At 28.5% G+C, this 18630-nt stretch overlaps 1 long non-coding RNA gene across 3 annotated transcripts in view; it reads left to right on the forward strand.

Moving 5' to 3' along the window:
• The window catches only part of LOC105846085 (uncharacterized), a 51806-nt gene that overhangs the window by 31482 nt on the left and 1694 nt on the right, over window positions 1-18630 (forward strand). For all 3 annotated transcript variants that reach the window (XR_010640001.1, XR_010640004.1, XR_010640002.1), the window contains 2 exons: window positions 6093-6317; window positions 6397-6618. This is a non-coding gene — a long non-coding RNA (uncharacterized LOC105846085). The remainder of the gene's footprint in view (window positions 1-6092; window positions 6318-6396; window positions 6619-18630) is intronic.

Consider the following 18630-nt stretch of genomic DNA (forward strand, 5'->3'; position numbering starts at 1 on the left):
TTTATTTGTCTTTGAAATTAAAAAAACACATTTTTATTAACGGTGTGTTCACAATTGGTTTTTTGTATGGCTTATACAAACTTGATACAATGTGATGGTACAAAGACATCATGAAATCATTTATGATAAATAGATGAGGTTGGGGAAGAGAAAAGGTTGCAATGATATTTTGTATAAAGTTAAAAGAAAAACTTTCATATATTTTTTTATTTGAATTTTTTTAATGTAAATAAGGGGGGGCAGCTTTATTACCCCATCACATACTTAGTACGTTGTGGTTGTATATTACAATGTGTTACCATCAACCTTTAAAAAAATAAGTGCTCTAAAAGGTTTCAAGCTAACGTGGTTTATGAGTTGATGAATTTACAACAGTAAAACCACAGATGTCCAAAATGAGTGTCTTGTTTTCAAAAGAACACTGTGAATAAATAATTTTTGTATTCAGCACAAAAATTGCATTTATATATTGTGTTGGGACTAAATAGTCATAAAAATATATTTTTAATTAAATATACTATTAATAAGCAGATATCTAATGTCACTAAACACTAAATTTCATTTTTCTCAAAATGAGAAAAATGTGACATCTGTGGTTTTACCCGTGTGGTCTTCATATATATGTATATATATGGGTGGTACTTGTTAGTATAGTGTGTTAAATCCCCCTATTCCCCCTCCCCCCTCAAAAGAAAAAAAATTTATTTTGTTGGACAGCAGAATGTCAAGATGAAAAGAGAAAAGTTATGAAAAGTTGTTGCAGTTGTAGGATTCCATTTTTTGGTAAGTTTTTTATTATTTAGGAGATTGATTGGATCTTGGGGTGAAACAGAGTAACCATCAAGAGAAAAAATGTGATATCTTGGGATCAAGATAAGAAAATTATTTCACTTTTAAAAGGTACATTGTTAAAGATTAAAGGAAAACTGTACATACTGTAATAACAGATAGTGCATTATGATGTATGGTAGTGAAGTGTAACATAGAAACACAGAAAATAACAACATAGAATCATAATAACATAGAAATAAAAGTTGATAATACATCTAAATGGCAAAGACGATGATCAAGTTGATTTAAATGATAGTGTTAGTTTCAAGTAGTCAGCCTAGATTAAAGTTAGTGTGTTAGATAAGAAATAAAAAGAATTTTGTTCTTTTATGTATTACTTTTTTGTAATTTCTAAAATTTCTATTATATTGCAAAATATGTAAATACTTTTAAAATTAGGACAACTTTTCTTATTTTATTTAAAAACATTTTATTATTTTAAGACATGCGTTGACTACATTTAGTCATCCTCAGTTAATACTTTTGAAAAAATTTGTCTATTAAACAGTATAAAATATGATTATGAAAATAAACATAATAAAAGCCATAAAATTGGTAAGAAACCTATATATAAATATATAAAGATGAAGTAAAAATTAGTTATTAATTGTAAAAATTAATTTTTTGTTGTCTATAAGTTTGTTTTTGCAGGGTGTAAATTCTATTATATGTGACTATACTACTCTCCACTTAAAGACATGAATGATTAAGCACTTTAGAAAGGATAAAATCTCTCTTATTTATTAGCACCTTCACTCAAAAGAAAGATGTTTTACTAATTTTAGTGATGAGTGCTTTTGACTTTGAATTGTGCTTTACCTTCTTTTTTTAATTTTTAATTATTGGTTACAAATAACAATCGAAAGTTAAAGAAAGTATCCATATAGAGTGGGAAAAACCTGAATAAACAAGTAAACCATGTTAAAATGACTCTTATCATTTAAAATATTTTACCAGTACTTTTTTTATGTTGGCTATTTGTTAAAATGGCAAACATAACAAAAATAATGAAATGTTTTTAAATAAAATAAGAAAAGCTGTCTTCATTTTAAAAGTTATTTCATATGTATATATATACATATATATATATATATATATATATATATATATATATATATATATATATATATATATATATATATATATATATATATATATATATATATATATATATATATATATATATATATATATATATATATATATATATATATATGTATATATATATATAAATAAACAAACAAAAATTTAAAAAATTGTCTTATTTATTAGAATATTTACTCATTTTGTGCTGAAGAGAAACTTTGGAAATATATATATATATATATATATATATATATATATATATATATATATATATATATATATATAATATATATATATATATGTGTGTGTGTGTATATATATATATATGTGTATATGTATATATATATATATATAGGGTTGGGAATATCGGGTTCCCGGTATTTGGAACAATTTATAGTTGCCGAAATACCAGTATTAAAAAAGTCAAATACCGCTATTTCGGTATTCGAAATAATTTCACCATTCGAAAGCTCAAAAAGTTTAAAATTTTAATTGATCTTATAAATGGAAACAAAATTCATCGTACAAAATTAAAAGTGGGTATATATATACCAATATCATATATGATATTGGTTATTCAGGCCTTGTTATGAGATTTCGCTGCGTAACGAAAACGCGTAATGCATTTCAAAGTAATTCAACTCAGCAAATACATTTTGTATTGTTTGAAGTTATATTGTGTCACTTGCGTCTTTTTAAGTACCGCATTGTCATTAAAGTTAAATTTATTTACGCGTTAAAAATCATACAGACAGTTTTTTTTTCTCTCTATAACAAAAGTTACAAATAAAATCTAAGTTCCTATTTGAAAAATCATTTTTATCATTTCTTTCAAATAGGAACTAAATTTTATTTTGAAAAAAATATTTTTTTCATAAAACTTTGTTTATATTATAAACATAATATTTGTTTATTTTCTTATAATTTTACAATTGGTTTTTGGTTATTTTATTAACTGTTAATAAATTTTTTCTTATTTATTTTGTGAACTCTTTTTAATAATGTTTTTAAACAATAAAGAGTTTTTTTTTTATTATTTATCAGTTACCGATAGTATATTCTTGATCATAATTTATTTTCATAAATTAAATGAATGTCATTAAAACTTTACATTATTGAATTTGCGATAAACAAAATGTATTAATATATTTTGTTTATTTATAAATATATTATTTAAATATTTACATCAAAATAAATCGTGCAGTTTTTAAACTATTATGACAAAAACTGATTTATATATTTAAAAGGAATTTATATATTTAATTTCTTAAGATAAAACTTAAAACACTTTATTTTCTTTAACTAATTTTTAACAACAGCAAAAAAGTTATTAAACAAACTGTTTCTTTAACAAAAAATCTATTAGTTTACAATTGCGGTTAAATGCTTTTACTTACGGCTTTATTTCTTCTGAATAAACGTCACATAAACGATATCAAAAGATAATTTAAATATTCTAAAAGACAAAAGTTTTTGCGTAACGCAAAACTGCTGAACGCGTAGGCAAATTGCCTTTTCGCAAGCATAATGAGAGCTGCGTAACGCTTCTTAACAAGGCCTGGTTATTTTTAGTTAAACTAAAATATTATATAAAATTTCAAACGGTAAGTTAAATTATACATTATAAATAATACATTTTATTACCTTTTAGAAAATTTGTATTTTATACCAATATGAATATTCAAGATTTTGAGGAACATTCCAAAGCAAATGATAAAAATTCACCATGGTTTCATTTTGTAAGAGAAAAAGCAGGACAATGTGATAAATGCAAATTGTGTAAGAAAATAATAAAAACGCATGGAGGTTCTACAAGTGGTCTTCATACCCTTTTAAAAACAATTCAAAAAGTCAATTTGTTAAAGAGATGTAGGTAGCCCCACTGTTTTAGATTCTTCAGAATTTTTACAGACATTAAAACCTTCAGTAACTATAAACAACTTTTTTATAAGTGATAAAATGGATGATTCATTGCCAACTATTTTAGCTAGGATGACTGCTTGTGATGGTTTATCATTCAACATTATTTGCATATCATATGATATCAGAAAAGGCTTAACAGCCAGAGGCTTTTCTAACATACCAAAGGATCACAAAAAAGTTTACAAAATGGTATTGAACTACAGTAAAAATATACGAGACGAAGTAATTAAAAAATTATCAAGCAGAATTGCTAATGGAAACATATTTTCTCTAACTTTTGATGTATGGACATCGATAAGATACATATATATATATAATAATAACAACATATATATTTATTATAATAATAACAACAAGGCTAAAAGCAACCACTATTAGTGTTGAAAGTTACTGGAAGAGAAAAAATAAAGTTTATAAAGCAAGATAACGATTAACAGACTACTTGAAAGATTACAAATTATATGAATTAGGAATACAATGGAGCAAATTTTAAAGCACTGATGTTCTAGGAAAAAAAACTAGATGAATATGTATTTTTAGAGCACTTAGGAGCTATCACAGTAAAAGGATGAGACTTAATTGACGAGTAACACAAGAATGAATTTTAGTTGATTGCACAAGAGATGCTAGCTCTTTAGAGCAGTGCTTATTATAGTAATTATAGAAAAGAGAATAAAAGCAACATGATGGTGTGACAATGGTTGAAGGTAGGCTGCAAGAGCAGGTCCAGCTATGTTTACAATGCGTCTTTGCATCTTTTCTAAAAGAGAAAGGGCATCATTTGAAGATTTGTTCCAGATATGGCAACCGTATTCCATACAAGGATGGGTTAAAGATTGAAGATAGAGATGAAGAAAAGAATCCTGAGTAAGTATGGCGAGTATAAAGAGTTACAACCTAAGTAGATGCTAATTTTGCAATTGATTCGATATATGGTTTCCAAGAAAGATCAAAATTAAAAGTTAATCCTAGAAGATGAAGGTAAGGTGACTTATCAAATACATTACCATTCATAAATATAGGAAGATCTAGATTGTTGTGATAACGATTAGCTAAAAAAAATTGAGTTTTATCTCCTCCTTTTAACTTTTTTTTTTATTCTGATTCAATTCCAACAAGGCTGCAAGCAACCACTATTAAGTTCATTAGAATCATTAGAAAAAAAGTCATTAGAAAGTCATTAGAAAAAAAGAATAGAGTTATAGAGCAAGGAAGCGGTTGACAGAAGACTTAAAAAGTTGAAGGTTGTTTGAGTCAGGAAAACATGAGAATGGAGGAGAGTTACAAAGGGTTAAAGTGCAGGGGAAAAATAAATTTTTTTTGCAATATGCAGGGACAGATACAGTAAAAAGAAGAAACTCTGTTGAATGACGAGTCAAGTGAGAATGAGTTTTTGTTAATGGAACTAGAGGTGAAAGCTTCTTTGAGCAGTGACCATGATGTTTTTGTAAAATAGAGAAAGAGATGCAACTTTACAACAATGGGAAAGAGGCTCAAGCTTAAAGTTAATTTGAAAAAATTAAAGAATTAAAAAGTTCTGGAGAATAGTTTTGTAAGATTGTGACAGGAATGTTGTCTGGACCACAAGCTGTAGAATAGTTTAATTGAGATGACTTTAGCAACAGAAACTGGAGTGATTTGAATGTCTAACAATGTGTTAACTTGTTTAATTGGAATGGAAGGAGGAGAATGGTAATAAGATTCAAGAGTCAAATTTGAAGAAAAGTTTTTTGCAAATAGTTTTACCTCATCCTTGGTTGAGGTAATAAGATCAGTCCTATGAATGAGAGATGGAATGTTAGACCTACCCTTGTTTATGGCACTGTTAAAGATTTTGCTGACTAAGAAACTCCTTGCATGTTCTACCTATTTAAGTCAGCCGCTGCATATATTCTCTCTGCATGTTCTGCCTAGTTAAGTCGGTCAATGTATGTAGACTCCCTGCATGTTCTACCTAGATAAAATATGTATATATATATATATGCATATATATATATACATATATATATATACATACATATATATATATATATGCATATATATATATACATATATATATATACATACATATATATATATATATATATATATATATATTTTTTTATATATATATATATATATATATATATATATATATATATATATATATGTTTATATATATATATATATATATATATATATATATATATATATATATATATATATATATATATATATATGTTTATATGTATATAATTATAGTTATTGTTTAGTTAGTGAAAGTTAACCATCAGTGGCAAAAGGATTATAACAAAATAGTTATTGAACGTGATGAGTATAAAGATCGATTATATAAAACCCAAGACGAATTAAAAAAATTGAATTTTGCAGTAAAAGAAAAGACTAATCTTTCATCATATATAGCTTTGCCACCAAGCGCTGTACCAAAACGCGAAGAAAGTTTGTCCATTGATGACATTGAAGCATTAAAGCAACAAGTAGGTTTTTTTTATTATCTAAACTATTTAATGAAGTTGTTTCAGTTTCCAAAAGATTGATCTTATTGTGCATATTTAGGCAATGGCTTATAAAGAGGATTTCTTGATGACTAGGCGTGAACTTCTTAATACTATTGATGAACTGAAAGATGCTAAAACAGAGGTAGAAAGGTATAAAGAAGAAACTAGAAGACTTTTTACTGAAAATAACAAACTGAAAGAAAATTTCAATCGTATTGATGCGGAGAAGCAACACATTCTAAATGAGTTACAGAGATTGACTAGCAGGAGTAACTTCCAGGTGATCTTAATTTTTTTAAATCTAGGTAATTGTTTTTTAAAAGGTTCTTATATTTTTAAAAGAAACATTTTATGAAAAGAATTTAAATAATTATTTTTAGTGTAAATATTCTAATAAAGTTTTGTTCTCAAAATAAAAATGATGCAAGGCACATTATTTTCATCATTTTTATTTTAATAATTAATATGTATTCATATTTTAAATTTAAAAAAAAGTCTTATTTGTATTAATCTAATAATTTTTCTCTCTCTCTTAATGAATTTTCAAAAAACTTTTTTTCAATTCATCTCTCAGTTTCTATCAAGCAATCTTTTTAACATCATTCCTATATTAAAAACTTTGAAAATTAACCATTCATACCTTTAAGTCAATAACTTTTTTTTTAACAATCAATATGAACTTTAATTTTTTTTTTTTTAATATTGTTTCTGATTTATTAATGCTAATAACCCAGCAGTACTATTGTTTGTTAGAAACTTTTGTTGCTCTTGACATCAATTCCTTTCGAAAAGACCTGACATGCTGATCTTTTTGTTTTATCCTTTACTACTGGCCTCTCCTTGAAAACATATATCAAATTCATTATAAATTGTATGAGAGACTTAGAAAACACTTTGTCAAAGAATAGTGTTACTAATATATACTTTTTTAAAGTTATTGTTTTGAGGTGTAAATAAATGTAAAAAAAAATCAAGAAAAAGGTTTTTAAGAAAAAAGTCAGAGATATAACTTTATGTTTTGAGTAGTATTTCATTAAGAATTTGTATAAACCCTGTCTACCAATTAATGTAGCTTAGTTAATTTTTAAATTCTATTTAAAAATTAACTTAGGTTCTTAATGAAACATTCTAAATAATTTCTGTCCAAGATCAAAGGTGGGTTGAAAAGTTCCTAGGTCATCTTCTAGTGAAGTGGTTTTTAGGGTTTTGTTGGTTGCTGTTAGTATCAGGGATTGAATATTGACTATTTGTAATTTTCCTCCTCTGATAACATCATTTGCATTATTTCAATGTTGAAAAAAACTAACTAGCATTGTGTCAATTTTACAGTTTTATCAAAATATTTTTAATAGCAAAATTGCTTCTACATTAATTCTAATGAAATAAGAATACATATGAATAAGAATACATATGAGGTACGCATTGTGAAAAGGTACCAAGTATTAAAATGTTTCAACAAAAAACCTGATCTAAAAAGAGATACAAAATCAGCGAAATGAAATAAGAATCATCTTAACATCTTCGACAAAGTTTTAAACGAAGTTTCGGATGAAACATTCGGAGGATATAAATTTTCAATTTGATTTTATTGAGAATCAATAAATTTGCAATCAAGATTAATTTTTTTATGTTTTTATAAAATTTAATAATACTGTAAATTAGTCAATCATTAATTATAAAGTATATTGACGAAGAGATCAACACCAAGCATCTCTATACTATTTAATGTGTAGGGCAAATTGTCGACGAGACCAGTTGTCCATCATGATAGGAATAAGTTGACCTGTGAGTGTCAATTGCTTCCTGTGGTAGGATATTCCAGGACAATGTGACACGATTAGTAAAAAAGTGATGTCGCTCTTCGCAATTGTTAACAGTTTGTCTGTATAGCTGTTTATTATGACTTCTCCTGCTATACGCATTGTTAAAGATCCTTTGAGGAACAAAAAAATTAACATCATCAATTTTATTTACAATTTTAAACTGTTCAATAAGATCTCCTCTGGCTCTTCTATCTTCCAGTGTTGTCATTCTAAATATATTTAAGCGTTGCTCATATGGATGTTTGATTGAGGAAACTTTTGTTGCTCTGCGCTGAACTCTTTCAAGCATATTGATATCTTTTTTTAGGTGAGGAGACCATGCTTAAATAGCGAATTCCAGGTGTGGGCGCGTATGTGATGTAAAGCATTCGCCAGAGATGAATGCTTCTGCTTCGGAATGCTTCTTTGAGTAGGCCCAATTTGTAATTGGCTACTAAGACTGCAGACTCCACTTGGGCACGGACTTTAAGGTCATTTGATATCAGAACGCCTAGGTCTGAATATTTCAGCAGTTGAATGAGTATCAATAAAAACACGCTGTTGTCAATTGATGAGCCAAGCATTTATCCACATGAATGCTTTCTGGTTGATGCCATATGCTTTCAATTTGCTCAATAGGCGATTGTGTGGAACTTTATCAAATGTTTTTACAAAATCAGTGTAAATCACATTGACTGGGTACTAGGGTGTGTCAATTTTTATGGTAAAATGCACTTTTTTAAATTTATAGAAAGAAGTAGTGAAAAAATATAACTATAATTTTTTAATAAAAATGATATTTTTAAAAATGAAATTATTTCAGTGCTAGCTTGGTAATTTTTCATTTTATTATTACTTATTTTGGTTATTACCAAAATAAGTACTAAAAATGCGTAACTATACATTTCTTTTCATTTATACTTCATATTCGGACCAAAAGGAAAGCTCCGATAAACTTAATATAATGTCAAATAGAACAAGGAATGCATTATTTATTAAAATGAGCAAACTTGTAGGCCAAGGAAAAGAACTTTGTATCTGAGCTTCCAACAGCCTAAGATATTTAATGATATGATATACTGTTAAGAGAAATTAGTGAAAAAATAAGAGGAACTATACTGTAGATCAGCTAGTAGCTGATATGGTACCAGCTGGACTTGGTCAATGGTTAAAGACAAATACACTTTTTGTATATCCAGTTGTAATCCATGAAAAAACAATTTTTTTAAAACTCAAATATTTATGGAAATCAGCTGTTGATTTTAGTAATGGGCGTGGGAAAAAAGCTAAAAAGGCAAGATTTTTTTTAAATTAGACAAACTTATGGACATTTTACTATGTAAATGTAATTTGATTCTTTGTTCAGAGTACAAATGTGCTTCAGAATGTATGGAAAAATTATAATGCAAATGTAAGAGAAAAGAGAAAATACCAAGTGAAGAGCTTCAATTCATTCATTCTCAGAGAACAAAAATAGAAAGCTTTGGAACTTTTCATATTGGTGGCGCAGATAGGAAAGAATCTAAAAAAATTGAAAAAAAAGCAACAACAAAAAAGTATAATATATACAAACATTTACTATAATATATATACAAATACGTATATACTAATACATATACAATATACTAATATATATACAAATACGTATATACTAATATATATATATATATATATATATATATATATATATATATATATATATATATATATATATATATATATATATATATATATTACTTTTATTTTAAGCCGGATAAAACAAATGACAAATTTGAAAAACTAAATTGTCTGAATAAAAATGAATCTTTATCTTTTTTTCAGTTACACATAGGTCAAGTAAGTTTTAAAACTATTATTTTCTTTATAAATATCTATTTCGTTGTAAAAGTTTTGTTTATTTGTATTCTTTATTTAAATGGGGTATAATTATTAGGTCGAGTTAAAAATTTATATAGCATTTTTGTAGAAAAATGTAAAATTGGATAGGTGGGGTGTTAAATAAGTTGTTGAATTATGTTTAGAGATGCAATAAAAGTTGTATATATTTTTGTTTAGATACTGATTAAAAATAAAAAGAACTTATTTATATTTTTTAGGAATATGTACGTCACAAAACTGTTGAAACAGTTTACGATAATAGCTTCTCTATAGCATTTCAAGATGATACTGAGCAGAATATAATCAAAGTAGATAGTCCAACTAACTGTACATCTTTTCCAAATCAAACATTTTCAATGTATAATACTATGAAAATCAAAAATATCGCTCTGGCTAGCAGAGACATCAAACTAGTTTAAGAGAAGCAGCTGAAGTAGCCACAGCTACTTTGATAGATGCAAAACTTATAAGCGAGAGTGGTTTCCATCTTATTATAAATCATAACAAGATCAAAAGGGCTCAAGAAAAATTAGCAAAAGAATTAGACAATCAGTTTGAGGTAAACCTAGAAAAAAACCCAGTTACATGCCTTTTTTTTGATGAGAGAGTGGATGCTACAAAAAAGTTTATAGAGGTGAATGAAAAAAAATTTTCCTAGTCTTATTAAAGAGGAACATTACTCTGTTGTAAAAGACCCTGGGGGTGACTATCTTTTTCATTTCGCTCCAGATGTGACAGCTGGTAAAAAAAAAGCAGAAGTTATTGCAGATCACTTGGTTAACTTGTTAAAAAGTAAGAATCAAATTCAAAATCTTATGGCTATTGGAGGAGATAGCACAAATGTGAATACAGGTTGGGCAGGTGGTGTCATGCATTGGGTAGAAAAAAAGTTAAACAGAAGGTTAGTTTGGATTATTTTTGATCTACACACTGGTGAGTTAGGGTTAAGGCATTTAATTGAAAATTTAGATGGCGCAACACTTTCTTATAATAAATGGTCTGGACCACTTGGGAAAATGCTTAACTGAAATTGAAACTGAAATTGAAATCAACTTTACTATAATAAATTTAGGTCCTCCTTTAATATATCTCAGTCAGGAGATTATTAAGGATTTAAGCACTGATCAAAGTTATGCTTATCAAATTTGCTAAGCAATAAAGACTGGAATTCTGCCTAGCAGGTTAGCAATCCTGGAAATCGGACCAGTCTGTCAGATCAGATAGCTAACAACAGCGCTTCGATTTTGCAGAATTTGGGTGTCTAATCATGGGTTTACTGGTGAAAATTTACAAATGATTGTAAATTTTATTGTTAGTGTTTACATAACCTAACTGGTTTGACATTAAAGTGAAATCAAATTGGATAGAGTGACCTAGACATGTTTTGTATCAACTAGAGTTACTTAGAACACAAAATAAAAATGTATTAGATATTGTTATGCCAACAATTAGGCGATCAGCATGGTATGCACATTCGGAAGCCATTTTACAAGCCACGCTTTGCAGCGAAAATACAGAAGAAAGAAAAGAAGCTATAACTAAGATTCTTAAGATTCGAGGAGAAAGAGATAATTTCACTTGTATCTTTAATACTTTTAATAGTTAAAATTGTTGACAGGGTTAGTTTTTACATTCTATTCACAGGCAAGAATTACATGAACAAGGAAAAATGCTTATTTTGTAAAGAAAAATGCTTACTTTGCTAACAAAAATGCTAACAGGGTCATGGCTAGTTTAGCCCAAACCCCCTAATGGGGGAGGGGGTAGGCCCTACGATATTTGGGAAAAGGTGTTATATAAAAAATTGGCACACCCTACTGGATACTTTTTGTGTGCAGCTTCTGTGAGGAAGTCGCGAGTTTCCAGGAGATTAGTTAAACAGCTTTTTCTTTGAACGAATCCGTGTTGTGCTATGCTTATAAACCGTTTAAGTTACAGTGTAGTATTACTTTTTTCATGTAATATGTTCTCGAATATTTTGCATGGTATGGATGTGAGAGAAACTCGTCTATAATTCGATGCTTTTAATTTTTAATTTCTTGAAAAGGGGCGTGATGTTGGATTTCCTCCACAGGTCTGGTACATTGCTGGTTGAGAAGAATTTCTTGAAAATTAACATTAGGGGCAATGCGAAAGCTTCTGCACAGTGTTTGAGTACACGAGGGTGAACGTTACCAACACTGAGAGATTTAGATTCAACTAGGTTTGCGAGTCAAGTGTGGGTATCGTTAATTGAAAAGATATCCTTGTCTGATACACATATTTTTGTCAGTTAGGGGTTCTTATTCCGGTACAGGTTCATCTGGCTCGTTAACAAATACTGATTGGAAGTAATTATTCAGGGTTGTGCAAATAATTTGAAGATCTAGGGTAACGCGGGACAAAATGAGACAGCGGGATAATATGAGACAGTTTGCGTTTATCATGATGCCAGCCCTATAAATTATTATTTGCAAGATTTTTAAATATACAGTTGTGTTCAAAAACTATTTTGTGTCAAGAAAAATATATTGAGTCACTTTGAAATAAAAAAGTCGAGTACAAGGGGGATCATTTCATCCCTCGGCTTCTCAAAAATTACGAATTTTTAAGTGTTGTTATTATATTTTTTCTGAGCCTTTTTTGATCTCACTTAGTGGAAAAGCTTTTTATGTTTAAATTTTTTTTTATTAGAATCTTTAGGCCTTTTTCTATTATTTCCACTCTTTGGTATTTTATTTCTTCAATAAAATAGTCAGTAAATTAGGCAATTTGATGCCAACATGATGTGGGGCAAAACAAGACATTCTGTTTGTATTTGTTTTGCCGATATCTAATATTATGTTTATTTAATGTTTTACATTAAAACAGTAAACATAGCAAATATTAATATTTACGTGCTGTAGATTTAAATTTATTATACTGCATTTACTTACTTTTTATTTTATTAATTGAATTGTTTAGTTGTTATCCAATATAGAATTATGTTTTATATTTTGTTAACTTATATTTAAACATAATAAATATTTAATCAAATTGAAGCAAATAATTGCCTGATGTTTATATTTACTATGTTTGTATTTTATAATCTTGTTGTATTGTATATGTAATTGTAATGTAATAAAGTAAGTAGTATATAAAATATATAGTGAGTAGATTTAAGCATATAGGTTATTGCAGTAAACAATAAGCAAAATACAATGAATTTTATGTGTACTTTAAATACATAAGTTCAATATATGCATGTATGGTTTTATTAATTCTTGTAGTTGTTGTAAATATATATATATATATATATATATATATATATATATATATATATATATATATATATATATATATATATATATATATATATATTTAGAAAGTGAAATATGGTTAGAAACTATATAAGAAAAACTGATCATGGCAATTTTTCTGAGCAGAGCATGTTATTGGCAATCGACTCCATAAAATTAAAGGAAATGTCACTGAGAAAAGCAGCTTTGACATTTAGTGTAAATAAAGATGCTTTACATAAAAGAATTCAAAGAAAATTAAAGAATTTAGAATCTTGTAATATTCTTTAAAGATCACTTGGTTCATTTAAAAAAGTATTGCCAAATGATACTGAAAATCAATTATTTAGCTACATAAAAGAAATGGATTCAGTTTATTATGGATTGTTGATAAGCGACATTCAACAAATTGTCTTCTAGAATGTAGAAAAGTATGACATACTTCATTCATTTAATAAATATAATGGTGTTGCAGGTAGAGATTTTGTAAGTGGATTTTTGAAGAGACTTCCAGACCTTTCAATAAGAAAGCCTCAAGGGTTATCTTTAAATCAGATTTATGGTTTAAACCGCAGTTCTGTGAACATTTATTTCAAGAATATAGAAATTTGAAGAAAATTCAAGAATACAAGTTTGAAGTTCATCAAATTTTTAACTGCGATGAATCAGGCATTACAACTGTACATAGACCTGTTAAAGTTATAACAAAAAAAGGGAAGCATTGTATTTCTTCTGTAACAAGTGGTGAACGGGGTGTAGCAACAACCGTTGTTTGTGCTATCAATGTAACTGGACTATTTGTTCCACCAATTATGATTTTTAAGAGAAAGTGAATGAAACCAGAACTAATCAACCATGCTCCCACTGGAACAATTAGAGGGTGCTCTAAAAATGGATGGATTACAACTGATCTGTTCACGGAGTATATAAAACACTTTACTAATTACACTAGAGCTTCTATAGAAAATAAAATTCTTTTAATTTTAGATGGGCACAAAACTCATACAAAAAACATTAATTTGTGGGATTTTGCAAAGGAAAATGGAATAATTATTATAACCTTACCACCTCACACTTCTCATAAGTTGCAGCCACTTGATCGAAGCTTTTTTAAACCATTAAAAACTTTTTATAATATAGAATGTGGATCATGGTTGCGTGAGCATCCTGGAAGAAAAATAACAACTGATCAACTAGGAGGTATATTCTCCAAAGCCTATAATAAGGTTGCCTCTGTAGAAATTGCCTGTTCTGGCTTTTGTACATCTTGAATTTTTCCTTTTTGTCCGGATATAATTCCAGACACTGAGTTTAATGATGACAAAAGATCTAATGTTATCTTACATAAACCTGATAAAATCGAATCACAAGTTAATTCGAGCACCTTATTATCATTGCCCTCAGGATCTTCAGAAAATAATGATTTTAATATAACACCATGCTTTTTTAATATTTGTACCAATTCCTAAGATCATTTTACCACCAAAAAAGGGAGAAAAAACACAGATAATAACAACATCACATTCCAGAAAATCACTATTTGAATCCTCTGAAAAATCAAAAAAGTTTAAAGAACCCAAAATAGAAAATAAAAGTGCATTAGGAAAGGGTAAAGAAAAAGTTAAAAGTTTAAGTGTTGAAGACTGGGAATGTAATGCTTGTAATGGTTTATGGAGTAAGACTGCAAAAGGAGAGAAGTGGAGTCAATGTTCAAAATGCACAACCTGAGCTCATTCAGACTGTTGTTCGTTTCAAAATACTGGTCAAGCAATATGTGATTTATGTGACTAGTGACAGTTTGAGTATAGCTGTATTATATTATAAAATGTGTTTCTTGCTAATCCTCTTAAAGATCTGTTTTGTTTATCTTTATTTATTAAAGTTACTAAAAAAAAATCTGTCTCATTTTGCACCTATCCTGTCTTAAAATGAGACAGGATAGGTGCTGTCAATAAATGATCTCTGGTGACTAAACCACTGCATTTTTGCAACTCATATTTTGTTAGCTTTAAGTAAGATGGTAGAAGATTTAAAAAATATCAAGTTATTTTTTCAAAAGTTTTTTTTTCAAAAGTATTAGATAAATTAGTGCTTAAGTGTCTCATTTTGCCCCTCATTACACTATTGAAATGGTTTTATCAATTGTTTCTATAGAGTTGAATACATATTTTGAGTTGGTTTTGTTTTTGATATGTGCGTGTAGCTTTTTAGGGTCGTTTTTATATAAATTAGCTAGATTATCTTCATAATCTAACACGGCTAATCTCAAAGTTTTTGTTACATTTCTACATGCTTCTTTGTACTTGTTTTTGAGCTCTCTCTGTGTATAGCGACCAGAGGCGATATATTTATTCCAAAGTTCTTGTTTTGTTCTAATAGCTTTTAAAACTTCATCTGTTATCCATGGCTCATGTTTCTTCTTGAAGGGTTAGGTTGTTGACGGAATGAGTTCTGTTGTTAGTTTGTCGTACACCTCTAGAATAGATTGTAACATTCGTTATCTGAGTAGTTTTCAATAAGCTGTTCCAATCGGTTGAACTTAATTTTAGCGAGAAATTAGTGTAGTCAGCTCTGCTCCAGATGTAGCGTTTTTGTTACACGATCGGTGCCACGTTTATCGTGCCATTCAGAACGAATTGACCCGTGATTAGAGCGTGAGATTGTCCCATAGGAGTGTCCCTTAATTAGTCTTCCTCTTTTATTTCTATCAAGAGATCTGGTTTGTTTGTAACTACTAGGTCGAGAGTACTGTTCGGCTCTGAAAATCTGTTGTTACGATACGTTTTAAATATGATCAATTGTGTGAGTAGGCATTTATTTAAGCAATCTTGAAATCTTATGTCCCCTGGTCGCTCATTTAGCACATGCGCTGTTGTAGCCAAGCCGCCGCCAATCTCAATATACTCATAAAATGTGTTGCTAAAATAAAAAAAAGTCACCATAGATTAGAATGAAATCACACTCTAACCTTCGGGCGTTAGCTTTTGAAGCTTTGATAGATGCTATAAAGTTTTTAAGATTTTCGTCATTTAGGTCGTGTGGTCGATATATACATCCGAGAAGAATTGAGTTTTTGCCAAGCTTAATAACGCGCCACATTTGTTCAATGGAGTCTGAGTTTAGTTGTGCAAAGTGTTTCTAGTGTAGTTATTTCTTCGTGTATATAAATGGCCCGCCACCTCCTCTTCTGTCTCTATCTCTTCGATGACTTTGATAGCCTGGTATAACCGTATCACTCGTTCAATTGTACCGGGTTTCGGCGAAAAATAAAATGTGTGGTGTTTTTTTAACGTCTGTTGTGTAAACGGGCTATGGCTTCGTCGCGTTTATTTTTATTTAACGAGCATGGATTGATGACCCAAAAGCGGAGATTTACAGGAGACAGATTATTTTTATTTATTACAGGAATACTGGGTGTTATTTTGGTGTTTTTTTTAGGCGAACGAGTTCTCTTGAGCGGTGCTTGTTGTAGCTGCTGTATTGCTTCGTCGATATTCGCTGAGACGAATATATATCTCTTGCTCGTGTGACATCAATACAGCATATTTGACCGGTTTTTTTGTGCATGACATTCCGAAGCGGTTTGTCGAGAATTCCAGCATCTTTCAGTTCTTCGTTTTTCTTTTTAAGTCTAGCTCAAGTTTCGTTTAACGCGACTTGCTGAGCTGGAGTCCTGTCTTCTCGTGCGAAAACTCCGTTAAATTGTTGTAGTTGATGGCGATTGCAGTGATTTAAAACGGCGGTTTGTTCCTTTTCGTTTGCAAGAGAGACTTGAATAATATTAGAGTTATGAACAGTTTGTTTTTTACTTGTGTTTAGGCGTCGTGCTTGTTTGATTGTGAAGTTATCAAGACCACAAGCCTTGATGAACTCTGTGACGTTTGTCTTGTCGTTTTTGATCTCGGTTTTGGGTAAACCAACCACAATGACATTCAAGGAACGATCCTGTCTGTCTTTGTTTTCGGTGGCGACAATGTTTATTTCGTTTCTGTTTTTGACTGTTTCCGGTGCGTTTCCTTTGAGTTTCGAGGCGTAGATAACAGATTTCTTGTCTTCCAATTTCTTGTTGAAATAGTTAATTTGGGCAGTGAGTTTCGCCTCGGTTTCTTTGTTCAATTTTATTATCGGTGTGAGCGCAGAGATTAATACCACTTTGAGCATTTCAGCGACGAAGTTTATGTAGTTTTCGTTCAATGTTTTGCTTGCGAATGTTATTGCCATGGTGTCTCTTATCGCTGCATCGACTATCGATACGCGAGTTGGGTCGGAAGCGGCCGCTGTAGGCTTCGCCGGTCGACGTGGAATTCATTTTATGAATAATTTAAGATAATTGTCAATTTCAAACAATTACAATTTTATTTGTTTCGTGTATTAATTGATAGTAATGTTAATGATAGTAGAACGTAATTAAATTGATAGTAGAACAAAACGATGACGACGTGATAATTACAAAAAGTAATAAAATATTAAAATATTATAAAACAAGATTAGACTTTATATAAAGACTAATAGTTATAGAATATTGTAACACTTTTATAGTATGAAAAGAGTAAAATAAGATACCATAAAAACTTAGAATTATTTATAGACCTCACGAAGAATTAGTGCAAAAATAAAAAAGAGAATCAAAAATCGATTTAGACTATAATCTATAAAAACTCAAAAGTTAAAAGTCAAACACAAAAGAATGAGAAAGTAAGATAAGATAAATTGAGAAAGTATGCTAAGGTAGTAAATAAACAGGCAATATAAATTATATAAATATATAAACCCAAAAAAATTAAAGTAAAGTAAAGAAACTAAAAAAACTACAACCGATATAAAAAAAAGAACGAGTAACAAAATATATTGAAATAACTTTCTCTTAACTTTTATATAAATATATAAACCAAAAAAAGTTAAAGTAAAAGTAAAGTATATATATATATATATATATATATATATATATATATATATATATATATATATATATATATATATATATATATATATATATAAACTTAATAAACTACAATCGATATAAACAAAAAGAAAAGAATTAGTTACAAAATATGAAATAACTTTCTCCTAAACTTTAAATTTAATTCTTACGTAAAACATGTCTTTTGGCGGAAGTAAAAAAAAAAAAAAGTTTTCAGGAAAACGTTAAAAAAATCGTTAATTTTAAAACTTTTAAAAGTATATTATTACTAATAGTTAAAAGAAATGTATATATATATATATATATATATACATATATATATATATATATATATATATATATATATATATATATATATATATATATATATATATATATATATATAAACATGTATATATATATTAAGGTGCATTAAAAAACAGAATTTTTTTAAA

Source organism: Hydra vulgaris, chromosome 08 (genome assembly GCF_038396675.1).
Source record: "Hydra vulgaris chromosome 08, alternate assembly HydraT2T_AEP".
Classification (NCBI taxonomy): Eukaryota; Metazoa; Cnidaria; class Hydrozoa; order Anthoathecata; family Hydridae; genus Hydra; species Hydra vulgaris.